Here is a 14,132-nt window from a genome sequence, read left to right as displayed (position 1 = left end):
TATTACATATTTGTAATCCATGAAAATAATTTAATGATAATAATATGGAGTTTGAAATAAAATAAAAATAACTCACTCAGCAAATCAGACAGCAGATTATCTTATTGTTCATATAGGTTGAATCATAAAAAACCAAAAATTAACGTCAAGATTATATTGAATATGCCAATTGACAGCTTTACTGATGAAAAAGTTAATCTTTCTCAATCTGGTAAGGTTGGAGCGAACAGCAGGTGCAGATCTGATATATCTTGGGGGTGGTGGATCACAAATTCACTAAAGTCAAGATATCATGGAAACTGTCCTTTGCTAAGACAAGTTTCAGTAAGCAGATGATGACTTTTAGTTTCGAGCACAGCTGCATTGGGATTCGTGTTATTTGAAGTTAGATGCAGAGTGAGTGGCAGGAGTGGAGGAACATGACAAACTGTAATATGACAGATATTTCAGTGAGCAGAGAGCTTTTAAAATATAAACTTAATTTTGAGAAACATAAGGGGAAATTAAGCTTGAAAGATAACCTTAGGTAGAGATAAATTTATGTGAATGCCTAAAAACTTAAATGACAATCTTAGTTTATTTTTTGATAATGAAAACATATTTCGTTTTGAGAGGACTGAGACAGTCCAAACAGCTCAATATAATCTAAGAAACTCTAAAACTGCTCTATATAAAAATAATCTGTAAAAGACATCATCTGCATAAGAACAGAAGTTGAATTTTATCTTTTTCAGCCATTCTGTTTAAACAAGTACAGAATGTCTGAAACACCTAATGCAAACCAAGCACCCTTGGTGAAGTCCAGAGTAAGTGAAATGGATACAAGAACTATTATAATATGAAAATATGAGTGTAGCAGATATGTATGGAAATTTAGCAAATAGTCATTCAACAGATATGTAGGGATATGGCAAAGACCCACTACATTTTTTTTTTTTTTTTTTTTGCTAATGCTTAAATAAGGGAGAATGCTTACCAAAATATGATACAGTTACAACCCTTTCTGAAAATTGTGTTTCACTGAAATAATCAAAGAATCTGAATTCTCACCTTCAGGAATGATGCAAGTGAGCATGATGTATGCATGATGATTAAGCAGATTAGGTTAAGTCTAAGCATCTGCAAGGAGGATCAAAAGAGATCTCTTTTCTCCCACCCCTGGAACTTGAATTGATATTTTTAATCCTTATAAACAATGTAAAATTTCTTTTTTTTTTTTTTTTTTTTTTTTTTTGCCACAACCCACAGATGTTTTCCATTCATTCAATAATAACTATTAAAATAATTCTTAATTTTAATAATAAAAAAAAAAAAAAAAGATTTTTCGGTGAAGGTAACAATATATAAAAAAATAAGAACGAAGATAAAAATAGCATATGGAAAACATTGTGCTGACAGAGAACACATTCTGGCAACAATTATATTTATTTCTCTTTTCCTAGGATAACAGTTAGAGCTTTAAGTATATTATGATTATTAGCTCTCATTCTCCTGTCCATTTTAGTTTTCAGGATCCCTTCTCTAGATAGCAACTGGACAACAATTGTTTACATTTAAAATCTTATAAATTATACTCTTCCTTGTTTCCTACTTGTTAAGAGAATAAAAATTTTTAAATTTGGATTTTGTCACCATGAAAGATGTCCATTAAGAACTTTCTTCTTTCAAATGAACTTGAGTCCAATGAACAGTGAACTGTGTTATCAAATTCTCCAGGGACTAGCATCTGGTGAGTATGGACTTAACCCACCCAGGTCCTGAGCTGGATATCATCATTCTTCTCTCTTTGTGATTCCCTTCTCCCAGAAGTTTTTTTTTTTTGGCTGGTGCAGCATAAGCCTCAGGCTTCCTTCCTCAGGCTAAATAATAACAATAAATGCTACTTGATATAATACTGCTGTAGCTAAATGAAAACAAGCAAGAACTTCTTATTTACATGACTGGGTCAGTTAATAATATTTATTGTATTATGTAACAAAAACATTTAACTGTTTCTTTTATGTATTTTGTGTGCCAAATCCAAGTGTAATTGGTTTTTCTTTAGTGTCAATATTTTGATGGCAGTTAAATGTATTACATAAGTGCTTACCAATACTGTGATATATAAGAGTTGTTGTTGTTGTTGTTGTGATGGAGTTTAATGACACAAATTGACAGGGCCATATTGTGTCTTTTTAATGGTTAATAATGAAATAATTACTTTATTTAAAATAGCTGTTATATTTTATGATATATTCCTAAGCAGTTTAGAAATGTAAACAGTTCTGTTTCATTAGGATCATCTCCAAGAATCTGCAATAATGTAGTGATGACTGTGCATTAGCAGATGATTTAAAGATGTTTGAAAGGATATTTAGAAACCAGGGGCAGTCCACTAACAAATGGTGAACAGTCAGTTGTACATGACATGATGTGCATTGGGGAGTGCTGTCATTTATTAATAGATACAGATGAGTGAGGTGAGTATGCCCAATCCTCAGCATTGTCAGAATTATTTATTCTTGCCTGCTTTTCCAGAAGCTGGAGAGCCACAGCTTTGGGTCTGGTTTTATTTGGTAAAGTTTGTTTCCTGGATAACCTCTCCAGATTAGTGACCAGCTATTGTAAAATGCTTTACGGATAATATGTTTATAATTGGTATATGGAGCTTGAAAAGTCTGTGAAATGGTAGTCTGGTTGTTTGGCTGCAAGATCTGCTCTCTCGTTTCCTACTATCCCAGAATTTCCTGGGATTCAGCATAATGCCATAGTTTGGTTTACAAGCAATTAACTTAGAATTACAAGCAATTAACTTAGAATGAATTTGCTTTATTACGTGGTGAGATAGGTTGGTATTACTACTTATAGCGGAGACAGCACTGAGTGAGTCAGTGTATATTAAAGCATGCATAATTAAAAGTTCAGTCGAGTGATCAAGAGTTAAGTTTATGGCGTAGAGCTCAGCAGTGAAGATACTGAATTCTATGGCAATGAGACAGAAGTGGTGAATGAGGGGAAGATTGCTGCAGAAAACTGAGACTTGTGTCTCAGTTTTTGATCCAACCGGTACAGATCTTACAGGCCTGTGAGTTAGAGAGTGAATGTCATGTAACTGTGCAATATTGGAGGGAGAAAGGTGTTCTTTCCCCACTGTTCAAAATAGTCATTGTAAATTGCAGAAATATTTGTTCAAGGTGGATCTAATGGTGTCATGTCCTGAAATATATTGCTGATTTCTATATTTCATGATTGGGTCAGTTATTCCAGTCTGAGTGGAACAGGTCTGTTTTCATTTGGTTTACTATTGTAAAATGACTCCCATTCAGTATTGTACAGGCATCTCCAATTAGGATGAGAAGGCAGACTCTGGATTTTTTCAGCATACAGCAGAAGTAATGTTTTCCTGCGGAGATGTACAGAGGTTTGTGGGCGTTGATTAAAGACAGCGAACTGGGGAGGTTCTGAAAGCCCTAGAGAAACTCTTAGAGCACTGTGTTGGATCGTGTTTACCCACTCTAAAGTACTTTTCCTCACAGAGTCATATGCTAGAAAGCCATAGTCCAAGAAGGACCTGATGAGACTTCTATAAAGATAGATCATGGAATGTCGATTCAGCACCCCATGACATGGATGACAGACACACCAGAGGAAATTCGATTTCTTCAAACATAGGCCACATGTGCTTGAAAGCTTAGTTTCCTATCTTGCATCAATTCTATTCTGGCACGAGCGACTTGTCTTTCAACAGTATTCATACTTTGTGACTGGCAGCAGGTTATGGTGAAGTAATCTGCATACATCTATATTGGAATGGTTTTTGGAAGATCTTCCAATATATTGTTGACCCGAATTGAAAATAGGGTAGCACTCAATATGGAATCTTGCGGTACACCCTCTTCTTGAATGCGAGATGCTGACAGCATGTTTCAATATCGGACTTGAAAGGTGAGTGATTTTAAAAAGTTCTAAATTATTCGAAAAAGGTAGCCTCTCAGCCCCAACTGATGCATATCTTTAATAATACCATTATGCCAATTGGTATTGAATGCTTTCTGAATAGTTGACTATCACTAGATGCTGATTCATGACGAAGTTCTGTCCTGTTTTTACAGAAGCCATATTGATGATCAGAAAGAAGATTTTGGGAGTCTAGAATCCAGGTGAGCCTCTTATGCACCATCTTTTCAAATATTTTGCCCAAACAGCTTGCTAATGATATTGGTCTGTAATTCTTAACTAGAGTGGGATTTTTGCCTGGTTTTGGTATAGCACAAATATAGGAATGCTGCCATGGAAAAGGATATGTATTTTCTGAAAAGATACAGTTATATAAGAGTAATAATATGCCAAGATTGGTTTCACATAGATGCTTCAGCACACTGTAGTGAATGCCGTCTGGTCCTGCTGCACTATTTGATGATTTGCTCAAGGACTCTTTGAACTCAGCTAGAGTTAACAGTTGGTTATATGGAAGTGAGAGACTAGTCGAAAAATTCAATTTTGGACCTTCTTCATTAGTTTTAATGTGTTGAAAGGAAGTCACATAAGAGGATGAGGTGGAAATATTATAAAAATACTCTGATAACATTTTTGCTATATCAGTAGGAAGGATAGGTTCCGCCCATTCCATTGTATTATTGGAGATTGCAGCAGAAGAAATTTCCCATTATGTATTTTTTTCCAGATAATTTGAGTGTCAATATTTTTGTTAATAGATGAGGTAAAGTTAATCCAGGATTCATGTTTTGCTCTTTTTCTAATGTGTCTTGCTTTGGCTCTGAGTTTTTTGTAAACAATTAGGTTAGCGGTAATTGGGAATTTACGAAAGTGGTTCCAACTCGATTTTTATCAAGTTTTGCTTTGGAGCATTCTTGATTCCACCACTGATTTTGGTGTATATGCTTGCACTGGTAGGATTTTGGAATGGAAATTTCTGATGCAGATAATATATTGCTGGTAATGTGGTCAGTTACATCATCAAGTTAGTGTTGCTGCACATATTGCTTTTTGAGTATGACACAAGTGGAATAGGTTTCCAGTTTGCTTTGTGGAAATTCCAAGAATTACAGCCTTTAAGGCATGGCACAACTGTGTTTGAATTGAACTGATGATAGGAAAATGGTCACTGTGGAATGGATCATTCAGCACACTGACCATTCCATGCTTGGAAAAAGAGAGGCTGAACATATGGATAAGTCCATGGCTGATGTAGGACCTGTAGGTAGTTGAACATTAGTTGGAGAGCCAGATTTAACAGTCAGGTTATGGTTATCTAGGAATATTTTGATTAACTGGCCTCACCTATCCATGTTGGAAGATCCCCACAATGGATGATGACCATTGAAATCACCGAGTAAACAGACAGGAGGTGGCAGTTGTGTGATAAGATTGTAGAGTTCGGTCTGGGTGTAAGGATAATTTGGTGAGATATAAGTGGATGCAAGGGTTAATGATATTCCTATTGCCATCTGTTTGTTTGTTATTTGGTTTTTAAGAGCATTAGCAACTAAGGCCATATTGCTCCGGGATATGCGGTGGTCAATACCTGACCTTTCCACATCCTCCGTATTTGGTGGTGACGGGCTCGAACCCCGGTCTAATCAAGAAGTGTGTGCTACGCACTGCTGCTCCTTCCCACCTGGCTACGGAGGCGCCTATTGCCATCTGAACTGCTACAACTTCTAAGGAGGTTTGTAGCTGGAGACATCTTGACGGTATGGTATTTTTTAACAAGAATAGTTACCCCGCCAGGAGTGGGAGTGCCAGAATCCCTGTCTCGCCTAAACATTGAGTAATTTTTGAATTTCAGAGAAACTTGCAATGATAAAAAGGTTTCCTGAAAGCATACACCTGCTGCGTTAGTTTGTATGAGTAAATCACTCAGGTCATCGATATTACTGCGTAATCCTATACAGTTCCATTGTAGGAATTTGTTCATTGTTTGGAACTGATTGAGGAAGACTGATCTGACTGTTTTTTCTGAGAAGGTTTCTGTCTGTTTCATTTTGATTTTTCTGGGAAATACTGGGCATCCTGTATCTGCGGTATCATTAGCATGTAACTCTAGTACTGTGTCGTCATCCTCTGATTGAACATCAGTTTCCATTTTGCTATTTTGTGGTTTTACTCTTTGTTTGTTTTGTTGTTTCGGGCAAGGTTCAGATAGCATCAGTTGGGATACTGATTAGCGTGTTGCTGGTTTCATTAACTGTAGGTTTCTTATTGCATGTTAGCACAGTTTTGGCTCAGGTGACAAAGATAATGTTCAGTTCTGTTTCAGTTGCTGCTGAGTGGCTGTTTCTGGTGACCGATGCATATGATCGGCTCAGCATGGCTTGGCTAGTAGTACTTGCTTTCTTGCTTCAAGGTATGCAACTTTATGCTCCACTTTATATTTCTGGGTTTTTTTGCCTGTTTTCCAAAGGACATGTGCTTTAGAAAATGCACGATGGCTTCCTTTAAAGTTTGGGCAAGTAGGAATGGAAACTGTACAATCTCCTTGGGAATGTTACTTGGAGCCACAAATTGGACACAGCATCGGCTCGGCATGTTGTCTGTGCATGGTTGTATTTTTGGCACTTAAAGCAGTGAATGGAATTTGGGATGTAAGGCCGAATATTGCAGTTTAAGTAATCTGCTTTAACAGAAGATGGAAGATTCAGAGTACTGAATGTCAAAATAATAGACCTGGTAGTAAGTTGCCATCTTTTTTGGTCATTATTCTCCGAGCATGTGTCACATTTTGTTCACTAAGCTCTTATACTATTTCTTCTTCAGAGACAGTTAAGTCCCATTTGCTGATAACGCCTTTAGATGTGTTCAGAGTGTTATGAGGTTTAACTGACACTGGAATATTTTTAAACATTGTTAATTTTAGCAATTTTTCTGAATGAGATGTTTTTGAAGTTTCAATTAAAAGGTCTCCATATTGGACACGCTTCACCATTTTGGGGGATCCAACAACCGATTCTAAACATTTCTGTAGTAGAAAACTATTGGAGTAAATAGATCTATAAAATATTATAGATCTACCTTGTGGGCCAAAGATTATAAGAGTGCCCAGGTCCTACAAAGACTTTAATCTGGTTCTATAGATAATTGTGTATATTTAAACCAAATAGAGGCCCCAAAAGAATTGGGACATGAGCAGTCAGATATTTAAAAATTACACTGGAAAGCTTAGTTTATAGTATTAAATGATTACTCTGAATAAATTTTATTTATTTTGATGTTAATTCAGATAAAGCTTTTTTCACCCTTTGAATTCTTTAATTGACTGCACTAGCTTGATTAATTTGTTGAAGGCCATCATTTCGCAGAAAACAGCAACACGATTAGTTAAGTATGCAAAAGAGTATTCATATTTTCATAAAGAACTTGAATTCTGTAAATTTTAGCACTTCAGAAACTAGGTAACTGTGTAGACTTCAAATGAATTGAGCAAACTAGATGCTGACAGCATCTCTACTCTTTCTCAGACAACATACATAAAAGGATAAAAATTTTAATTAGCATTAGCACATGATGCAAGAAAGCAAGCTTATGCAGCATCAGCCAAAAAAAAAAAAAAAAACCGCTCCAATTTCACCCCTCCGTTCGTTCCAAATACCTGTCCAGCCCAGCCTTAAATTTATTTAGGCTATCAACTTCCATTACAAAGAATGGAAGTCTGTTCCACCAACCAACTACCCGCTGGTTAAAGGCAAACTTCCACACATCTATTCTACATCTGTCTTTCCTTAATTTGAATTTATGCCCTCTCAGGCGATTATTCTGAGCAAGAGAAAGAATCCCACCAGCATTGAGCATGCTCAACCCATTCTCAATCCACCTAGTCTCCAAACACTGTAATTTGTAAAACTTCAGCCTTTTTCGTAAGAGCAACCCTTTGTTCCATTCACAAAGAATTAATCTTGAGCACTACTAGGTTTTTCATACCAAAAAAGAAATATTGTTCAAGATTTAGGCCAAAATGCATGTCAGATGAACTAATTAGACATGTGACAGAGAAGAAAAATGCATGGGATACATATAAATTAACAGTGAAACAGAAGCCTATGATAGATATAAGCTAGTCTGTAACCAAGTTACAAAGGAGGTTAGGCAGGCAAAAGCAGATTACGTAAAATCTTTGGCAAAGGATGCAAAGAAAAACAGCAAAGAGTTCTTTACTTATGTAAACTCTAGAAGGAAAGGGATGAATCAAATTGGTCCACTTGATATCGATGGTTCAACTGTTGATGATCCTGCTCAGGTAGTTAACAAACTAAATGAATATTCTGCATCTACATTCACACATGAGGAGTTATTCAGGGAGGGGAATGACAGAGGTGTATTCAACTCTGGCAGTAAGCTAGATAATCTTGTAATAACTGAGAGTAAAATGGAGGAGAAATTGTTGAAGATAAACATAAAAAAAGGCACCTGGGGTGGATGGAATCTATCCAGTTATATTAAAGGATGCGGCAAAGGAAGTAAGCAAACCCTTATCAAACATTGCAGATGATACGAAGGTTGACAGGGTTGTTAAGGACACTAATGACAGTACACTGCTGCAACAGGATCTAAAAAAGTTGAGCAGATGGGCTGAGAGGTGGCAAATGAAGTTTAACATTGACAAATGTAAAGTACTACACATGGGAAGCAGTAACCCCAGAGTGACGTATGAACTCTGTGGTACTACACTGACAGTGGTAGAGAACAAAACAGACCTGGGGGTAATTGTGCAGGCAGATATGAAGTTTTCTGAACAGTGCAGACTGTCTGCAAGTGTAGCTCAGTGTCTTGTCAATGATATACAGGAATTTTTCTAGCAGGGATAAGGAGGTGATTATCCCCTTGTATAAGGCAATGGTCAGGCCACACCTTGAGTACTGTATACAGGTCTGGAGGCCTCATTTTAAGAAGGATGTAGAGCTGTTGGAACGAGTACAGAGAAGGGCAACAAGATTAGTGAATGGAACAAAGGGTTTCTCTTATGAAGAAAGGCTTAAATTTTGCAAATTACAGTGTCTGGAGACTAGGCGAGATGATCGAGACGAGATGATCTGATTGAGGTGTATAAAGCCTTGAATGGTTTGAGCATGCTCAATGCTGATGGGATTCTTCCGCTTGTTCACAATAATCACCTCAGAGGGCATAAATTCAAATTGATGAAAGACAGATGTAGGATAGATGCGCAGAAGTTTGCCTTTAGTCAGTGTGTAGTTGGTTGGTGAAACATACTTCCATCCTTTGTTGTAGAAGTTGATAGTCTAAATAAATTTAAGGCTGAGTTGGACAAGTATTTGGAATGAATGGAGGGGTGAAATGGGAGCAGGTTTTTTTTTATTTTTTTGGCTGATGCTGCATAAGCTTGCTTTCTTGCATCATATGCCTCTACTAATGCTAATGGTAAAATAAACTGTAAATCCCAATTAGACTTGAGAACTCCTAAAATCCAAGGATTGTAATTATTCATAAATTGCTCTTCTATCTTGTGTTTAAGAAATATATGTGGTCGTTTGATATCAGCCCTTAAAATGTTTAGATATTCTTCTTCTGATTGGCATTGATTTGGTTTAAAGAATTCTTCGAAATTAACATGATTATCCAATTCTAATGAGTCATGCATTTTAAGATATTTTTTGCGATAAGCTAATCTTTGATTGTCATCTGTGGCCATTGGTATCAATATACGAGTTTGGCCAAAATGGTGCTTCAAATTGACATTCGCATCGGCTTGTGTTATTATTTTTATAACAGGTAAAAGTATGTTTATGTTGCTGTAAATTTGAATAATCTGAAGTTTTCTCTATACAACATAATGCATAGACATTTGATAGTCTATGCATTATGATAGACATTTGAACAAATGATAGACATTTGGATTGCTTCTTCCATCCCACCTTCTTTTTCTTCTAATGGTGCAGAAGGTGCATTGTTCATCCATAATAATATATGCGCATGTGGACTTCTTCGATGTTGAAATTCAATGCGTTTAAAGAAATTCACAATATAATATTTCCCAAAAGGACTATAGGTTTTAGATTTTAAAATGTTGAGTATACTCTCAACAACTTTATTAAAGTATATGGCACACGTTATGGGGCCTTCATTTATTAATGTAGCTCTTTCTATGTAAGGTAGATTCATAGTTTCATTAGTTGTAATTTCTTGTTTAAATCTGAATTTCTATAACATTTGTTTATATCTGAATTTGTATTTGTATAACATAGTAATACAGGCCATGTTGGTTCACACGCACTCAACATCAAGAACATTGTAAGTTTTCCTAATTCACAAATCATGGGAAACACATCTCGTTTATGTTGACTCCAATAATATGCTGAATTGGGAATTGATTTTAGAAATGCCAAGTTAGACTCTAATGACTTGTTTATAAATTATTTCGATTCCAATATAGAACGAGTAACGTTAGTTGTTATTCCTACTGATTTAAATGCAATTTGCAAATTTTCTGTGGTACGTATTCGCATAATTTTCATTGCCATATATAGCAAATGTTGGGCAGTTACTCCACAACGATCAGATCTACGAATTTCACTCGATGTCATCATAAAGGGTGTGATTTTCAATCCATTTTTAAATTTTCATGTACTTCCCAAATATTTAGCTGGAAAAGAAAGTTCTTCTGCATGTATATCAAATATGAAACTTGTTGGAGATGATCTCTGACCAGGTGCTATACATAAATATTTATCTTTAGACCATAATAATGTTTGTTATTGAATTATCAATAGTTCATCATCATTGTTGACAGGGTCACTATCGTCATTTGTCCCCAAGAAATTGTCAGTCACTTTTATGCCACAGTATTTATACAAAGGCGAATTTATCAAATACTGTAACCGTATTTTCACTATTTTCTTCTGCACACATCCTTGTAGATATGATGATTTATATATGAGTCTTCGTTTTATATGTACATTAATGGCATAATTGTCATCTAATTCTCTAGGTAATTGATGAACCATCGTATTTACGTTAACTGGTACATTTATTATTATTATTATTATTATTAGCTATATGGTGCAAGGAAGCCTGAGGCTTATGCTGCACCAGCCAAAAAAAAAAAAAATTCCCCAGTTACCCTGAGAGAGAGAGAGAGAGAGAGAGAGAGAGAGAGAGAGAGAGTAAAAGGGAATCACCAAGAAAGGGAAGAATAATGATATCCAGCTCAGGACCCTGGGTGTGCCAAACCCATACTCACCAGATGTGAGCCCCTGGGGTTAATTTACTTGTCCAATGATCCCACATTGTCCATGTTCATAATGTAAACGACGAATTTGCATAAAGGGTAATCACGGTGATATCAAATGCTCATTTATATCCAGTGGAGGCAAATGAGTAGGATATGTTGGATATATAAATCCATTTGACGTGGCCATAGTTGGTACTGTCTCTCTTTTAATGAAGTATGACGTGTATTACACGTCATAAAAGTATTCACTTCTTGTAAATGAAATTCATTTTGAAGTAATTCATATGAAGTTGTTGGAAATGGTTTCAAATCTAATTGAAACCATAAATGATCACAAACATTACAATTAAATCCAAATGGGTTTTTGTACACTAGTTTTTCAAACTCACTGTCAGTTCGTGTAGACACTATAGGGATGTAATCAGGATTTTTCATGCACAATATGCCTTCATTCGTTCTGCTGGAGTTTTAGATTGCTGATAAGTATCAGGCATAGTAGAACTCTGTGGTTGAATTTCATTATGATTCAGAGTAGTTTGAATTTTTAATTTCCTTTTCTTCTGTTCACAATATTCCTTCATTATTTCAGCGCGAGTTTTTTTGGGGGCAGTTTGAGAACTCTCAGGCATAACAAAACACTCTTGCTGAATTTCATCTGGATTCACATTTCTATCCAACTTCCCTTTCTTTCTTTCATTCATGATATTCCTTTGAATGCTGGGCTGTATATTTTAGCAGTCACTTGCGTATTAAGCATTATGCTGCTATAACGTAGCACGTCACTGCTTAATTGTACTTGTTGTGTCACTACACACAACAAGTACAATGTATGTGCATCAGATTTTGTGACGATTTTAGGTAATTTATTACTTTTTTCCAAATAACGCCGGTAAAAACGTTTTCAATGACAAAATCAACTCATAAAAGAATGTAAATATTCTTACTCTCCCTCTAACTTCATAAAAATATTATGAAGTTAGAGGGATTGATTGATTGATTGGCTGAGTTTTATTGGCCCATCAGCAACTTAGGCTATAATGCGCCAAAACCTTGTCATAAAAAAGTAAAACTTTCAGTGACCTAATGAATTAGGTCACTGAAGTTAGAGGGAGAGTAAGACAGTTACCCTCAAATGCACATTATTCAATACTTCATTGCTTAGCAATGGTCAGGTCACATGCCACTACTAAAAGTAATTCTCAGATTTCTTCAAGGATAGTAGCACACACCTCACAAATTCTCACTCAGAATTACTCTGTGAAAATGTAAAAACACTTAAAAACCACTAAAATAAGGTGGAAAAGGTTAAAGATTTTAATCTTCAACCAATGGTTAATATAAGATAGATATTTTCAAGTGTAATCTTTCAGGTCTTGTGCCATCACTGCCAGGTTAAGATGAGAGAGTGACACATATCCAAATAAAAGAAAAAGTGACTAGCCAAAGAACGAACATAGTGTCAATAGCAGTGTCAACGTCCACAAACTCGGAAATGGATAAAAACTTCAAATGCTGAATGACTATTGTAACAGTAAACGCCAAGGGTACACAAGGATAAACTGAAGAAAGGCAAGTAACTGACAAGACTAGATAGAACTAAACCCATAATGAGACTTCTGAACAATTTAGTATAAGAAGAGAAGCAAATGAAGTTGCTTCAACTGCATTTGCATCTTTGCATCAATGGGCACAAAAATTGCTAACATACCTGGCATACTGTTTAAAGTTCATGGTCAGGTTTATAGATGAACTTATTATCTTCATCTCAGTGATGGCAACTCTTAGAAATATCAACAGTTGTATGGGCTAAGATGTGTCTCAATAGTTTCTGTGCTTTGATAGCACAGAAGCTGCTGAGGCACATCTGAAACTGCCAGAAAATAACTAGCTGCCATTCATGAAACAAATGTTAGGCTGTTTCACATAAAAAAAATAACTCTTTTGAAGCAGTTTAATTCGATTAAAGCCAAGATATTACTGTGTACCATGTTTTGAAGTTGGATCAAATGTTTAACATAGGAATTCTGCATCCTCAATCACTGACCTGTTGCAGTATAAATGTCAAATAATTCTGTAACATTACTTGGCATTTGCAAGTCTGAAGCATGCCCTCATTGTATAAGAAGTACCAACATATTTTCTTATGGAATGCAGCCTTCCACAATGATTCCAAACAGCAGTTCCAAAACATAGGGGATTAAAGTGATATTATTAAGGGTATAGTGCAAACAAATTTTTTGCACATTTCTTTTGCTGTTTTATGCACTGTCCATAAAATTTTATATGTTAATATGAATTCAAAGCATAAATAGAAGAGTGTAACAAATCACTGAGAAAACATAAAAGCAAGTAGCCAAAGACAAAGGATACTGTTGTTTGCAGTTTCAAAATTTGAGCAGCCAATACCACACAAATTTCACAGGAACTAATATAAGTTATTAGTGCTATATCATTTTCTCTTTTAACAGATATGACAGTTTGTGATGAAGGGCATACACAAGGAGAGTCTATGGAAAATAATGAAGGAATTTGCTATAGTCCTCCACACCAAAAAAAAAAAAAAAAAAAAAAAAAAATTATAAAAATAAATTTGTTTATACTCTAAGACAGCCACATAAGGTCAGAGGAATTTGTAAGACAGAGAAACATACAGAAAGAAATCTAATAAAGAAGGTCAGACAAAGGGCAAAATTTATATGATTATTTTTTCCATCGTTATGAAACAGGTTATACACTAGTATTAAAATAAAGCTATGAAATCTTTAAAGATCACAGGGAGGGGGAAGTTATCAGATGAAAAATAATTCGGAAATCTTTCAGTGAAAGATCATTACCAAGCACCTCTTAACTTATAAAGAATGAATTTGCCTTATTCATCCAGTTCAAGATTCATGTCTGAAACATACATTACCTATATACTTGTTAAATTTTATGATTGTCTTCAGGAAAC

At 35.5% G+C, this 14,132-nt stretch overlaps 1 protein-coding gene across 2 annotated transcripts in view; it reads right to left on the bottom strand.

The window, feature by feature from the left end:
- fand (Pre-mRNA-splicing factor SYF1 fand) overlaps positions 1-14,132 on the bottom strand; it is a 385,689-nt gene that overhangs the window by 138,888 nt on the left and 232,669 nt on the right. The window lies entirely within an intron of this gene.

Source organism: Mastigoproctus giganteus, chromosome 2 (genome assembly GCF_048544385.1).
Source record: "Mastigoproctus giganteus isolate SK-2022 chromosome 2, ASM4854438v1, whole genome shotgun sequence".
NCBI classification, from domain to species: Eukaryota; Metazoa; Arthropoda; class Arachnida; order Uropygi; family Thelyphonidae; genus Mastigoproctus; species Mastigoproctus giganteus.
Note: the sequence above shows the minus strand (reverse complement) of the source record. Positions and strands in the feature narration are given on the sequence as shown.